Source organism: Oncorhynchus nerka, linkage group LG7 (assembly GCF_034236695.1).
Source record: "Oncorhynchus nerka isolate Pitt River linkage group LG7, Oner_Uvic_2.0, whole genome shotgun sequence".
NCBI lineage: Eukaryota > Metazoa > Chordata > Actinopteri > Salmoniformes > Salmonidae > Oncorhynchus > Oncorhynchus nerka.
The window spans coordinates 13,516,599-13,529,084 of record NC_088402.1 but is presented as its reverse complement, the minus strand read 5'-3'; the positions used below and the strand labels follow the sequence as shown (position 1 = coordinate 13,529,084).

The following is a 12,486-nucleotide window of genomic DNA, read 5'->3' as shown; positions in this document are numbered from 1 at the left end:
TATTTCATTTATTTTTTGTTTGTATGTTTATGGGAGAGAGAAAAAATAACTTTGATAAATAAATAAATAATTAAATGTTTGCAATTCAGCAAGCTGTTTTCTGCTCCATGTAGGCTGGCTTGCAAGCAATGCCTGGTTTTCAAACCATGCCACAGCTTGTTAGCCACTCCCACACTCTTGAGTGTTCTGATGTCTGACAAATGGTTTACCATGTTATTGTCACTAGAACGTACAACTGTCAACGTGGGGTGAAGTAGCTAGCTAGCCATCCAACAACAGTTGGAATGCCTCAATCAGTCTTCAACTGTCAACGTGGGGTGAAGTAGCTAGCTAGCCAACCAACAACAGCTGGAATGCCTCAATCAGTCTTCAACTGTCAACGTGGGGTGAAGTAGCTAGCTAGCCAACCAACAACAGCTGGAATGCCACAATCAGTCTTCAACTGTCAACGTGGGGTGAAGTAGCTAGCTAGCCAACCAACAACAGCTGGAATGCCTCAATCAGTCTTCAACTGTCAACGTGGGGTGAAGTAGCTAGCTAGCCAACCAACAACAGCTGGAATGCCTCAATCAGTCTTCAACTGTCAACGTGGGGTGAAGTAGCTAGCTAGCCAACCAACAACAGCTGGAATGCCACAATCAGTCTTCAACTGTCAACGTGGGGTGAAGTAGCTAGCTAGCCAACCAACAACAGCTGGAATGCCTCAATCAGTCTTCAATTGCCTTTAGCAGCACTGCAGTCCAGTAAACAAACTCACAGATTGCTTCCTGATGTCTAAAATACCTGGACAAGAGGGCATTGAACCATCATTGTTTGGTTTACTACCATTACAGACAAAACAACAGACTATAGCTACTATTACAGACAAAACAACAGACTATAGCTACTATTAGAGACAAAACAACAGACTATAGCTACTATTACAGACAAAACAACAGACTATAGCTACTATTACAGACAAAACAACAGACTATAGCTACTATTACAGACAAAACAACAGACTATAGCTACTATTACAGACAAAACAACAGACTATAGCTACTATTACAGACAAAACAACAGACTATAGCTACTATTACAGACAAAACACAATACTGTTGCGAGTATGCCATTACTGATTACATGCCCCACCCCCTCTCTTTTTGCGCTCTTCAGTGTAAATACAGCTTCCCTGTTGAGATTGTCACTGATAGCATTCTAGATAACACTAACTTATGGAGACCTGCCGTGTGTATGTAAACATCTACTGTAAGTTCACAGCTTATTTTGTCAATTACATCGGCGATGTCATTTACAAAATAGCCTCCAGCACTCTACTCAGCAAACTGGATGTAGTCTATCACAGTGCCATCTGTTTTGTCACCAAAGCCTCATATACCACCCACCATTGCGACCTGTATGCTCTCGTTGGCTGGTCCTCGCTACGTATTCGTCGCCAGACCCACTGGCACCAGGTCATCTACAAGTCTGCTAGGTAAATCTCCGCCTTATCTCAGCTCACTGGTCACCATAACCACACCCACCCGTAGCACGCGCTCCAGCAGGTATATCTCACTGGTCATCCCCAAAGCCAACACCTCCTTTGGCCACCTCTCCTTCCAGTTCTCTGCTGCCAATGACTGGAACGAACTGCAAAAATCGCTGAAGTTGGAGACTTATATCTCCCTCACTAACTTTAAGCATCAGCTATCTGAGCAGCTAACCAATTGCTGCTGCTGTACATAACCCATCTGTAAATAGTCCATCCAACTACCTACCTCATCCCTATATTGTTTTTATTTTTTAAATTCTCTTTTGCACACCAGTATTTCTACTTGCACACCATCATCATCTGCACATATATCACTCCAGTGTTAATTTTCTCAATTGTAATTACTTGGCTACTATGGTCTATTTATTGCCTTACCTCCTCACTCCATTTGCACACACTGTATATACATTTTTCTATTGTTATTGACTGTACGTTTGTTTATGTGAAACTCTGTGTTGTTGTTTGTGTCGCACTGCTTTGCTTCATCTTGGCCAGGTTGCAGTTGTTATTGAGAACTTGTTCTCAACTGGCCTACCAGGTTAAATAGAGTTAAAATAAACCTGTATTATCATTTGTCCTATATCAAACATATGATAGATCCTGTGTCACTCTGAGAAGACTGTTACAAGATGTGCTGTTGGTGGCGCTGCTTTTGTAGTTGTCATGACACCGAAAGTCACCAACAGACTGTATTAGAAAGGTTTGCTGAAAGAGGTTCTCGTACTCAGCAAAGACTTGTGGGCAGATTTTTGTATTGCACTCTAGGGTTTGTTTCTGGACCAGACCATTGTTTTTCAGCTTGAGTGCCCAGTGTCTGTCTGCCTTAAATGATGCAGAATCTTAAAGGTTGGCTGAACATTCTGGTTTGGCCTCCTTTTAGATTTGGTTCATAAAAAAATGCTAGCAGCCATGACTGAGTTCAAACGTGGCCTGGTTTAGGGGTGTGGCCTGGTTTAGGGGTGTGGCTTGATTTCAGGGTGTGGCTTGGTTCAGGGGTTTCGGGGTGTGGCTTGGTTTCGGGGTTTGATTTCGGGGCGTGGCTTGGTTTAGGGGTGTGGTTTGATGTGGGTGTCACGTCAGTTTTTAAAAGTAGAATAAATGTTTCTGACTCATATCGATGCCACCATATGCTGTTTTCTAAAGGAGAAGTTGTTTTTTAGGGGCAGTTGCTCTTTAACATTACATTTCTGTCCTAACCACAGGTTTCCCCTACAAGGAAAATAAGAAGTCCAGTTCCCCATGATGGTAATCTGACTGGCACAGGCTAATAATAACTCATTTTAATTCACTTTGAGAACATTTTCACTACTTTCTCCCTCCCTGTTTTTGAAGTGACCCATGAACACCATTTGTCACCCAAGCAGGTAGAACGTACAATATCCCAGTGTGCATCTGGCTCCGTCAGACCAACCCCCAGAGCCGGCTGCGGTGCAACGCGTCCCTCTGTCTCCATGGTGATCGACCCCAGTGCCCCCGTGCTGCCTTACCAACGACAGTGTTACAACGTGGTTTTGTTTACTTGTTTGTTTTGATAGTGCTCGGTGAAGGCTTTGTATATGTACTGTTTATTATTAAAAGAAGAGAAGTTATAGATTAGCGGTTACAAAATAAAGAGAGAGATAGGTTGTGTGTGTGCATACATGTCAGTGTGTGTCGCTCATAAGTATTTTTAAATGTGTACTTTATGTTTGTGAGATTGCATGGGTTGAATGGAGTGGTATTGAAGAGGGATAATACTGTAGTACCATCATGAAGATACTTTCCTAGTTTGTTAGAAATGTGTCTACCTTTTGATGGTCAGGTGTCACTGCTCGTCAAATTAAGTCTGCATTTCCAAAAGAAAATGTCCCTCTTTGCCACGTATCCAATCAGAGCTCAGAACACTACAGTGCACATGCAGCATCTTCGGACCCTGGCAGATAAATTGAGAAGGGAGCTCATGCCTTGTTATAATAGAAATATACATACTGTACGTCGTTAAAAAAAAGAGGAATACTTCTGTCTCAATTTCTGAAGATCCGCACAGTCGACGGAAATGGGGATGAGGAAAAGGTCAGGATGCTGTATCAGTTTTGGAATTGTAATATTGTATCATTTTCAGTTGAGTGACCCTTCATGCTTTGAGTTTGTGTTGCTCTGTGTGTCTCCCTCTTAGCTGGCTTCAACCAAGCAGCTCTACCCTAAAAGCCAGACACACCTCAATGTCCACCGCACCTCTACCCCAAAAGCCAGACACACCTCAATGTCCACCGCACCTCTACCCCAAAAGCCAGACACACCTCAATGTCCACCGCACCTCTACCCCAAAAGCCAGACACACCTCAATGCCCAACGCAGCTCTACCCCAAAAGCCAGTCACACCTCAATGTCCACCGCAGCTCTACCCCAAAAGCCAGTCACACCTCAATGTCCACCGCACCTCTACCCCAAAAACCAGACACAACTCAATGTCCACCGCACCTCTACCCCAAAAGCCAGACACACCTCAATGTCCACCGCACCTCTACCCCAAAAGCCAGACACACCTCAATGCCCAACGCAGCTCTACCCCAAAAGCCAGTCACACCTCAATGTCCACCGCACCTCTACCCCAAAAGCCAGACACACCTCAATGTCCACCGCACCTCTACCCCAAAAACCAGACACACCTCAATGTCCACCGCACCTCTACCCCAAAAGCCAGACACACCTCAATGTCCACCGCACCTCTACCCCAAAAGCCAGACACACCTCAATGCCCAACGCAGCTCTACCCCAAAAGCCAGTCACACCTCAATGTCCACCGCACCTCTACCCCAAAAGCCAGACACACCTCAATGTCCACCGCACCTCTACCCCAAAAGACAGACACACCTCAATGTCCACCTCACCTCTACCCCAAAAGCCAGACACACCTCAATGTCCAACGCACCACTTGCTAGAGAAATATCTGAGCGTTCTCTGATTTTCTCCTCCGTATCTGTAGAAGTGCGTTCCAGAACATTCTCTGCTTTTTAAAGGGAATGTCAAAGGGAGCGTTTAGTCCAAAATCAACCTTTATTAAATGTTTTCTAACTCGGTGTAAAGTACTTAAGTAGTATTTTTACTTAAGTCGTTTTCGTGGTATCTGTACTTTACTACTTTGGATTGTTTTTACTTTTACTTCACTATATTCCTAAAGAAAAGAATGTACCTTTTACTTCACTATATTCCTAAAGAAAAGAATGTACCTTTTACTTCACTATATTCCTAAAGAAAAGAATGTACCTTTTACTTCACTATATTCCTAAAGAAAAGAATGTACCTTTTACTTCACTATATTCCTAAAGAAAAGAATGTACCTTTTACTTCACTATATTCCTAAAGAAAAGAATGTACCTTTTACTTCACTATATTCCTAAAGAAAAGAATGTACCTTTTACTTCACTATATTCCTAAAGAAAAGAATGTACCTTTTACTCCGTACTCGTTACATTTTGAATGCTTAGCAGGACAGGAAAATGGTTAAATTCACACACTTATCAAGAGAACAACCCTGGTCATCCCTACTGCCTCTGATCTGGTGGACTTACTAAACAGAGAACAACCCTGGTCATCCCTACTAGCCTCTGATCTGGTGGACTTACTAAACAGAGAACAACCCTGGTCATCCCTACTGCCTCTGATCTGGTGGACTTACTAAACAGAGAACAACCCTGGTCATCCCTACTGCCTCTGATCTGGTGGACTTACTAAACAGAGAACAACCCTGGTCATCCCTACTGCCTCTGATCTGGTGGACTTACTAAACAGAGAACAACCCTGGTCATCCCTACTGCCTCTGATCTGGTGGATTTACTAAACAGAGAACATCCCTGGTCATCCCTAATGCCTCTGATCTGGTGGATTTACTAAACAGAGAACAACCCTGGTCATCCCTACTGCCTCTGATCTGGTGGATTTACTAAACAGAGAACATCCCTGGTCATCCCTACTGCCTCTGATCTGGTGGACTTACTAAACAGAGAACAACCCTGGTCATCCCTACTGCCTCTGATCTGGTGGATTTACTAAACAGAGAACATCCCTGGTCATCCCTACTGCCTCTGATCTGGTGGACTTACTAAACAGAGAACAACCCTGGTCATCCCTACTGCCTCTGATCTGGTGGATTTACTAAACAGAGAACATCCCTGGTCATCCCTACTGCCTCTGATCTGGTGGACTCACTAAACAGAGAACATCCCTGGTCATCCCTACTGCCTCTTATCTGGAGGATTACTAAACAGAGAACAACCCTGGTCATCCCTACTGCCTCTGATCTGGTGGACTTACTAAACAGAGAACAACCCTGGTCATCCCTACTGCCTCTGATCTGGAGGACTTACTAAACAGAGAACAACCCTGGTCATCCCTACTGCCTCTGATCTGGAGGACTCTCTAAACAGAGAACAACCCTGGTCATCCCTACTGCCTCTGATCTGGAGGACTTACTAAACAGAGAACATCCCTGGTCATCCCTACTGCCTCTGATCTGGTGGACTTACTAAACAGAGAACAACCCTGGTCATCCCTACTGCCTCTGATCTGGAGGACTCTCTAAACAGAGAACATCCCTGGTCATCCCTACTGCCTCTGATCTGGTGGACTTACTAAACAGAGAACAACCCTGGTCATCCCTACTGCCTCTGATCTGGTGGACTTACTAAACAGAGAACATCCCTGGTCATCCCTACTGTCTCTGATCTGGAGGACTTACTAAACAGAGAACAACCCTGGTCATCCCTACTGCCTCTGATCTGGTGGATTTACTAAACAGAGAACATCCCTGGTCATCCCTACTGCCTCTGATCTGGTGGACTTACTAAACAGAGAACAACCCTGGTCATCCATACTGCCTCTGATCTGGTGGATTTACTAAACAGAGAACATCCCTGGTCATCCCTACTGCCTCTGATCTGGTGGACTTACTAAACAGAGAACAACCCTGGTCATCCCTACTGCCTCTGATCTGGTGGATTTACTAAACAGAGAACATCCCTGGTCATCCCTACTGCCTCTGATCTGGTGGACTCACTAAACAGAGAACATCCCTGGTCATCCCTACTGCCTCTGATCTGGAGGATTACTAAACAGAGAACAACCCTGGTCATCCCTACTGCCTCTGATCTGGTGGACTTACTAAACAGAGAACAACCCTGGTCATCCCTACTGCCTCTGATCTGGTGGATTTACTAAACAGAGAACATCCCTGGTCATCCCTACTGCCTCTGATCTGGTGGATTTACTAAACAGAGAACATCCCTGGTCATCCCTAATGCCTCTGATCTGGTGGATTTACTAAACAGAGAACAACCCTGGTCATCCCTACTGCCTCTGATCTGGTGGATTTACTAAACAGAGAACATCCCTGGTCATCCCTACTGCCTCTGATCTGGTGGATTTACTAAACAGAGAACATCCCTGGTCATCCCTACTGCCTCTGATCTGGTGGACTTACTAAACAGAGAACAACCCTGGTCATCCCTACTGCCTCTGATCTGGAGGACTCTCTAAACAGAGAACAACCCTGGTCATCCCTACTGCCTCTGATCTGGAGGACTTACTAAACAGAGAACAACCCTGGTCATCCCTACTGCCTCTGATCTGGAGGACTCTCTAAACAGAGAACAACCCTGGTCATCCCTACTGCCTCTGATCTGGAGGACTTACTAAACAGAGAACATCCCTGGTCATCCCTACTGTCGCTGATCTGGAGGACTTACTAAACAGAGAACAACCCTGGTCATCCCTACTGCCTCTGATCTGGAGGACTTACTAAACAGAGAACAACCCTGGTCATCCCTACTGCCTCTGATCTGGTGGACTTACTAAACAGAGAACATCCCTGGTCATCCCTACTGTCTCTGATCTGGAGGACTCTCTAAACAGAGAACAACCCTGGTCATCCCTACTGCCTCTGATCTGGTGGATTTACTAAACAGAGAACATCCCTGGTCATCCCTACTGCCTCTGATCTGGTGGACTCACTAAACAGAGAACATCCCTGGTCATCCCTACTGCCTCTGATCTGGAGGATTACTAAACAGAGAACAACCCTGGTCATCCCTACTGCCTCTGATCTGGTGGACTTACTAAACAGAGAACAACCCTGGTCATCCCTACTGCCTCTGATCTGGTGGATTTACTAAACAGAGAACATCCCTGGTCATCCCTACTGCCTCTGATCTGGTGGATTTACTAAACAGAGAACATCCCTGGTCATCCCTAATGCCTCTGATCTGGTGGATTTACTAAACAGAGAACAACCCTGGTCATCCCTACTGCCTCTGATCTGGTGGATTTACTAAACAGAGAACATCCCTGGTCATCCCTACTGCCTCTGATCTGGTGGATTTACTAAACAGAGAACATCCCTGGTCATCCCTACTGCCTCTGATCTGGTGGACTTACTAAACAGAGAACAACCCTGGTCATCCCTACTGCCTCTGATCTGGAGGACTCTCTAAACAGAGAACAACCCTGGTCATCCCTACTGCCTCTGATCTGGAGGACTTACTAAACAGAGAACAACCCTGGTCATCCCTACTGCCTCTGATCTGGAGGACTCTCTAAACAGAGAACAACCCTGGTCATCCCTACTGCCTCTGATCTGGTGGACTTACTAAACAGAGAACAACCCTGGTCATCCCTACTGCCTCTGATCTGGTGGACTTACTAAACAGAGAACATCCCTGGTCATCCCTACTGTCTCTGATCTGGAGGACTTACTAAACAGAGAACAACCCTGGTCATCCCTACTGCCTCTGATCTGGTGGATTTACTAAACAGAGAACATCCCTGGTCATCCCTACTGCCTCTGATCTGGTGGACTTACTAAACAGAGAACAACCCTGGTCATCCATACTGCCTCTGATCTGGTGGATTTACTAAACAGAGAACATCCCTGGTCATCCCTACTGCCTCTGATCTGGTGGACTTACTAAACAGAGAACAACCCTGGTCATCCCTACTGCCTCTGATCTGGTGGATTTACTAAACAGAGAACATCCCTGGTCATCCCTACTGCCTCTGATCTGGTGGACTCACTAAACAGAGAACATCCCTGGTCATCCCTACTGCCTCTGATCTGGAGGATTACTAAACAGAGAACAACCCTGGTCATCCCTACTGCCTCTGATCTGGTGGACTTACTAAACAGAGAACAACCCTGGTCATCCCTACTGCCTCTGATCTGGTGGATTTACTAAACAGAGAACATCCCTGGTCATCCCTACTGCCTCTGATCTGGTGGATTTACTAAACAGAGAACATCCCTGGTCATCCCTAATGCCTCTGATCTGGTGGATTTACTAAACAGAGAACAACCCTGGTCATCCCTACTGCCTCTGATCTGGTGGATTTACTAAACAGAGAACATCCCTGGTCATCCCTACTGCCTCTGATCTGGTGGATTTACTAAACAGAGAACATCCCTGGTCATCCCTACTGCCTCTGATCTGGTGGACTTACTAAACAGAGAACAACCCTGGTCATCCCTACTGCCTCTGATCTGGAGGACTCTCTAAACAGAGAACAACCCTGGTCATCCCTACTGCCTCTGATCTGGAGGACTTACTAAACAGAGAACAACCCTGGTCATCCCTACTGCCTCTGATCTGGAGGACTCTCTAAACAGAGAACAACCCTGGTCATCCCTACTGCCTCTGATCTGGAGGACTTACTAAACAGAGAACATCCCTGGTCATCCCTACTGTCGCTGATCTGGAGGACTTACTAAACAGAGAACAACCCTGGTCATCCCTACTGCCTCTGATCTGGAGGACTTACTAAACAGAGAACAACCCTGGTCATCCCTACTGCCTCTGATCTGGTGGACTTACTAAACAGAGAACATCCCTGGTCATCCCTACTGTCTCTGATCTGGAGGACTCTCTAAACAGAGAACAACCCTGGTCATCCCTACTGCCTCTGATCTGGTGGACTTACTAAACAGAACATCCCTGGTCATCCCTACTGCCTCTGATCTGGAGGACTCTCTAAACAGAGAACAACCCTGGTCATCCCTACTGCCTCTGATCTGGAGGACTTACTAAACAGAGAACAACCCTGGTCATCCCTACTGCCTCTGATCTGGTGGACTTACTAAACAGAGAACATCCCTGGTCATCCCTACTGTCTCTGATCTGGAGGACTCTCTAAACAGAGAACAACCCTGGTCATCCCTACTGCCTCTGATCTGGTGGACTTACTAAACAGAACATCCCTGGTCATCCCTACTGCCTCTGATCTGGAGGACTCTCTAAACAGAGAACAACCCTGGTCATCCCTACTGCCTCTGATCTGGAGGACTCTCTAAACAGAGAACAACCCTGGTCATCCCTACTGCCTCTGATCTGGTGGACTTACTAAACACAAATGCTTTGTTTGTAAGTGTGTTGGAGTTTGTCCCTGGCTATCGATAAATACATAAATTGTGCCGTCTGGTTTGCTTAATATGTCATTTGAAATAATTTATACTTTTACTTTTGATACTTAAGTATATTTTAGCAATTACATGTACTTTTCATTTTTAAAACCAAATAGTCAAGTAGTATTTTACTGGGTGACTTTCACTTTTACTTGAGTCGTTTTCTATTAAGGTATCTTTACTTTTACTCAAGTATGAGAATGGATACTTTTTTAACCGCTGTTCAAACATCAAACGTTATCTAATGTACTGAACTATACTCTATTGATCTCTATTGAACTGTACTGAACTATACTCTATTGAACTGTACTGAACTATACTCTATTGAACTCTATTGAACTGTACTGAACTATACTCTATTGAACTCTATTGAACTGTACTGAACTATACTCTATTGAACTCTATTGAACTGTACTCTATTGAACTGTACTGAACTATACTCTATTGAACTGTACTGAACTATACTCTATTGAACTGTACTGAACTATACTCTATTGAACTGTACTGAACTATACTCCATTGAACTGTACTGCACTATACTCTATTGAACTGTACTGAACTATACTCTATTGAACTGTTCTGAACTATACTCTATTGAACTGTACTGAACTGTACTGTGCTATACTCTATTGAACTGTACTGAACTATACTCTATTGAACTGTACTGAACTATACTCTATTGAACTGTTCTGAACTATACTCTATTGAACTGTACTGAACTGTACTGTGCTATACTCTATTGAACTGTACTGAACTATACTCTATTGAACTGTACTGAACTATACTCTATTGAACTGTACTGAACTATACTCTATTGAACTGTACTGCACTATACTCTATTGAACTGTACTGAACTATACTCTATTGAACCTTACTGAACTCTACTATACTCTTCTGTGCTGTACTGCGCTGTACTCTAATCTACTGAAGCTGTGCTGTACTGCACTGTACTCTAATCTACTGAAGCTGTGCTGTACTGCGCTGTACTCTAATCTGCTGAAGCTGTGCTGTACTGCGCTGTACTCTAATCTACTGAAGCTGTGCTGTACTGCGCTGTACTCTAATCTGCTGAAGCTGTGCTGTACTGCGCTGTACTCTAATCTACTGAAGCTGTGCTGTACTGCACTGTACTCTAATCTGCTGAAGCTGTGCTGTACTGCGCTGTACTCTAATCTGCTGAAGCTGTGCTGTACTGTGCTGTACTCTAATCTACTGAAGCTGTGCTGTACTTTAATCTACTGAAGCTGTGCTGTACTCTAATCTACTGAAGCTGTGCTGTACTGTGCTGTACTCTAATCTACTGAAGCTGTGCTGTGACATGCAAACTTGTGAAACATGAGGAGAATGACATTCATATCCATAATTATACATTTCTGTGTAGCACAAATTAGGGACCCGTGATATAATTCCGTTACCGTAATTCTGTTACCGCGTGTAAATCCACTTCACTGACTGTAGTTTAAACTCAAGGTGCCATATCATAGTTAACATATACCCCATTCTTTCTGCAGACCTCTTTGACTTTGAATTGGGAGCAGATATTTAAGAGTTAAAGGGTTTTTGGAAAACTTAGTTGCATAAAAACATGACATTCTGTTTATTGTAATTCTGTTACCAATGTTTTCATCGGCACAGTTCTTCCACTAAATTCGTTTTTGTAACATGTTTAGGGAAAATTGTTAAACGTAGTTTTCATGTGTAGAAACACTGATCTAATATTATCTTACATTTGTTTTACTGTTTCATTTTCTAATCCATTCATGAGATTTAATAATAGAAACTGAGTTTCAATTACACATTTTTCTACCCAATCAAATGTTTATGTAGTTTTTCAAAATTCTATAATTTACCTTGTTGCCACACACACACGTTGAAAAAGTACCCAAATGTCATACTTGAGTAAATGTAAAGATGCCTTAAATTTAAAGATACCTTAATAGAAAGAGACTCCAGTGAAAGTCATCCAGTTAAATACTAGTTGAGTAAAAGTCAAAGTATTTGGTAGAAGTTAAATATACTTAAGTATCAAAAGTAAATGTATAGTTTTAGATATGGAACAACAAAAGGCACTTTTTTTGACATTCTACTTGGCAGTGTAGTAAATTAGAAGCCTTCTGGCATGATGTTTGTGACACCCTGACCTTTTGTTATGGAGGTCCCTTTCCCACTTGACCCTGGAATATGCCTTCTGGGTAACTTCACAAATGTGAATTTGAGGAATAACTTCAAAAATCTAATTGACAGAAATCGCCCTTGCCCCTGCAAGAAAGTGTGTTGCATTGACATGGAAATCCTATTCCCCTCTCCCAATTACAAGAAGGCTCTCTGAAATGAATAAGTGTATTCCTATGGAGAAGATGACCTCGGCTTTAAGAAATCATTTCAACCACTTTGTGAAAATATGGCAACCCTTCCTGGTCTCCATGGAAACACTTCCATTGGGGTTGGTGGATGTGAGCTTGTAGATTGATGTAGCTGTTGTCTCTCTGTAATGTGCTTTGAGTATATGTTGGTATCTCTTGTCATT

General features: G+C 43.7%; 1 protein-coding gene across 1 annotated transcript in view; it reads right to left on the bottom strand.

Annotated features, from left to right (window-relative positions):
- LOC135572390 (adhesive plaque matrix protein-like) overlaps window positions 1–12,486 on the bottom strand; it is a 35,233-nt gene that overhangs the window by 2,240 nt on the left and 20,507 nt on the right. The gene's annotated exons all lie outside the window — the stretch shown is intronic.